Raw genomic sequence first — 4,204 nt, forward strand, 5'->3', positions numbered from 1 at the left:
CCTGGGCCAGGGGCGGCAGGAGACACTGTCAGTCAGGACCGTGCCCGTGTGCTCACCTGGGCTCGGGCGGGCGGCTGGCCCAGCCTCGCTTCTTCAGGGTTCAGGAAGCTCTGGGGAAGGGGGGGCCTCGAGAGCCCAGAACCCCATCTTCTCCCGACCCCTCCTGCTCAGCCTCGGCCCTGCTGATCACTCCTTCGGCCGTGGCTTTCTCCTCCCGTTTATCCCGAGCCCCTTCCACCCCCGCTCTGGCCCTGCGCCTGCCCCGTCCTGCCCCGGAGGGGCCGCCATGCACACGAAGCCCTGCCAGGCGCGCCGGTTAAGGATGCGGATTTCCCAGTAGATGGGGCTGCACATACGTCGACTTATATGCAAGTTGATATGTCTGCTATTTTGTTGTATTGACAACAAGCTTCAAATGTCGAATTTTCTGAAGGTGTTAACATCATTGATATTTTTACTCTTAAAAATGTCGAATTTCATGTCCAAAAAAAGAGCATTTGCGGGAAATTTTAATTCATTACTTTATTTTGAAGAAAAGTGCTGCTGAAAGTGATCATATGCTTCGGGAAGCTTATGGTGAACATGCTCCATCTCAAGATACTTGTGAACGCTGGTTTAAACGTTTTAAAAGTGATGATTTCGATGTGAAAGACAAAGAACGTCCAGGTCAACTGAAAACGTTTGAAGTCCAATAACGCTTGAAGGTGCGTGTCAAACTCAAAAACAACTCGCAGGAAGATTAAATGTTGCTCAGCAATTTCCGATCGTTTATAAGCAACGGGAACGATTTTAAAGGAAGGAAAATGGGTGCCACATCCACTGAACGAAAGACAAATGGAAAACCGAAAAGTCATCAGTAAAATATTGCTTCAACGGCACGAAAGAAAGTCTTTTTTGCATCGGATTGTGACTGGCGATGAAAAGTGGATTTATTTTGAGAATCCCAAACGCACAAAATCACGGGTTGATCCAGGTCAACCAACAACATCGACCGCAAGGCCAAATCGCTTCGGAAAAGACAGTGCTCTGCGTTTGGTGGGATCAGGAAGGTGCGGTGTATTAAGAGCTTCTAAATCCAGGTGAAACCGTTCATACTGATCGCTACCGACAACAAATAATCAATGTGAATCACGCTTTGATCATAAAACCACCAGAATGGGCCAGAGGACACGGCAACGTAATTTTGCTTCGTGATGACGCACCATCACACACTCCAAAACCAGTTACAGACACGTGAAAAGATCCTGCCTGGGAAGCATGAACCCGCCCACCGTGCTCACCAGACCTGCTCCCTCAGATGACGACTTGTTCCGATCGACGGCCCACGTACTTTCTGAGCAGCACTTCACAACGTGCGAAGACGTGGACAATTGGGTCTCTGAATGGTCTGCCTCAAAACAAGAAAAGTTCTATTGGGACGGTGTCCACAAATCACCTGAAAGATGGGGAAATTGTAGCTAGCGATGGACAGCACTTTGAATAAAGCATTTTTGATGTTTCTCTTGAAATTATCATGTTTTCTTTGATTACAAAATCCGAATTTTTAACCGGTTAATAGTTAATCCGCATTATTAAACTGGTTAATAGTTAATCTGTATCATTAACTGGTTGATAATTAATCTGCATTATTAACCAATTGATGGTTAATCCACATTATCAACCGGTTGATCATTAATTCAAATTATTAACTGACTAGGGGCCCGGTGCACGAAATTCGTGCACTGGGTGTGTGTGTGTGTGTGTGGGGAGTGTCCCTCAGCCCAGCCTGCCCCCTTTCACATACTGGGAGCCCTCAGGCGTTGCCTCCCATCTCCCTCCAATCGCAGAATCGGCCCCTTGCCCAGGCCTGATGCCTCGGCCAGAGGAGTTGACCCTCATCCCCCTCCGATCACCAAGCACCGGATCGGCCACTTGCCCAGGCCTGAGGCCTCCGGCAGAGGTGTCAGGCCTGGGCAGGGGACCCCCAGCTCCCAGCGGTTGCAGCCTCCGCCCCTGCCCAGGCCTAACGCCTCTGGCCTAGGCGTCCGGCCCGGGCAGCGGGCACCCGCAGCGGCAGCGGCCCCGCGGTCATGGGCTTCGCTTTAGGCCCAGGCAAGGGACCCCTAGCTCCTGGGACTGCCAGCTTCGACCCTGCCCAGCTCCCATCACTGGCTCCACCCCTACTTCCTGCTATCACTGGCCAGGGCGGAAAAGGCACCTGATTCTCCGATCATGGCTGGGGCCGCCTTTGCCCTGCCCCCCAGCTCTTAGCTCCCCGCTGGGTTTCCGATCACTGTCAGTGGCAGGGGGCTTCTTCCTGCTTTCCCTTTTGCCTCCCTGCATTGTGCCTACATATGCAAATTAACCGCCATCTTGTTGGCAGTTAACTGCCAATCTTAGTTGGCAGTTAATTTGCATATAGCCCTGATTAGCCAATGAAAAGGGTAGCGTCGTATGCCAATTACCATTTTTCTCTTTTATTAGTGTAGATAATTAATCTGCATTATTAACCGATTGATATTATTCCACATTATTAACCGGTTAATAGTTAATCCGCATTTTTAACCGGATTTTGTAATCAAAGAAAACACGATAATTTCAAGAGAAACATCAAAAGTGCTTTATTCAAAGTGATGTCCATCGCTAGCACCACATTTCCCCCATCTTTCAGGGAATTTGTGGAGACTGTCCCAACAGAACTTTCTTGTTTTGAGGCAGACCATTCAGAGACCCAGTTTCCCACGTCTTCGTACGTTGTGAAGTGCGGGCAGCGGCACCTGCAGGAGCAGGTGGGACGGGCCCGGCAGGGGTGGGGTCTGGGCGGGCATCGCATGGTGAGCCGCGCCCACCTCCCAGCGCGAGCCTCGGAGAAGCCCGACTGCGTCCCGACCGCCACGGCCTGAGTGGAGCACTGGGGAGCAGGACCAAATCTGGGCCCCTCTGGGGGGAGGGCGATGCCCCCGCCAGGAGGCCATGGGCACAGCTAGGGCGCGAAAACCACAGAACCGGTCTCTGCCCACAGGACCCCGGAGACCTCGAGCAGCGGGTACGAGGGCCGGCGTGCCCGTGCCCCGTGGAGCTGAAGCCCCGTGAGCAGGACTGTGTCTGCCCCGTGGGTGAGGCTTAGGTGGATTCCCACTCAGGGCACAGGCCTGCGCTGTGGCTCTATCACGGGTGGGGGGCCCGCAGGAGGCAGCCGATGGATGTTGGATGTTTCACTCTCACATCGATGTTTCTCTGTCTCTCCCTCTCCGTTCCTCCCTCTCCGTTCCTCTCTCCCTCTCTCTCTCTCTCTTTAAAAAAATATGTCCTGCCCTGTTTAGCCTGGAGCTTGTCCAGGAGCCTGCCCGTCAGACCTGGACACGGGGAGGGTGGTTGGGAGCCGGTGTCTGGTCCCTCCTGGGACTCCCGGGCGGGAGTGGAGGGGCAGGGTCTCAGGGCTGTGGCTTGTCTCTCAGGGTGAGAGGCCTCCAGTGACCACCGCACAACAGGAAGCGACCATGTGTGGCCCTGTGCTCCACAGGCGTATCAGCCTGCGTGTGACACACGTGACCAGTGAGCTGGTGGCCAGTTGTGCTTGTGCCCGGCTCCCCTGCACCCTCCCTGCTCATGACCCCTGCCTCCTGCACACGACCCCCTTCCTCCAGAGCCTCCCCTCAGCCCTGCCCGCAGTGGCCTGGTCTGGGATGTGGTCTGGGCAGCAGCTCAGTCCCTGCTGTGTCCAGGCCTGGCCTGGGCCATCACCTTGCAGTCACATGTAGATAAATGCTTGTTGCATGTGTGAGATGCTCACCTGACCACATGTGCAATCTCACATGCCTGGCCCTGCCCGTGAGAGGGCGAGGCTCCGTGTACGTGGCTGACGTGTGTGCATGGCTGACTAGTGTGTGTGCGTGCTGACTGGGTGCAGTGTCACTGTCATGCGGTCCGTGGTCGCAGGCACCACCCCACCCCAGGGGTCCATGGCTCCGTGTGCTCCCAGTAAAACGCCCGTTCCCGCCTGTCATCGCTGGGCCTGGGAAGTGTGTTCTGGCCGCCACAAGGCCCATCTTCTCTGGGCCCCCCCCCTCCCCAGACGCTCAGCGGGTGCAGCAGAAGTCCAGGCTTCGGGGTGAGGGGGGAGCAGGTGAGCCAGAGCCTGCCGGGCCCCTCTTGGCCGTGCCAACCTGGGGGTGCCGGTCCCTGGGGCTGAGAGCGAACCCGGGGGCGGGGCTGGCGGGGCTTG

This window comes from Myotis davidii, unplaced genomic scaffold (assembly GCF_000327345.1).
Source record: "Myotis davidii unplaced genomic scaffold, ASM32734v1 scaffold586, whole genome shotgun sequence".
Lineage (NCBI taxonomy): Eukaryota > Metazoa > Chordata > Mammalia > Chiroptera > Vespertilionidae > Myotis > Myotis davidii.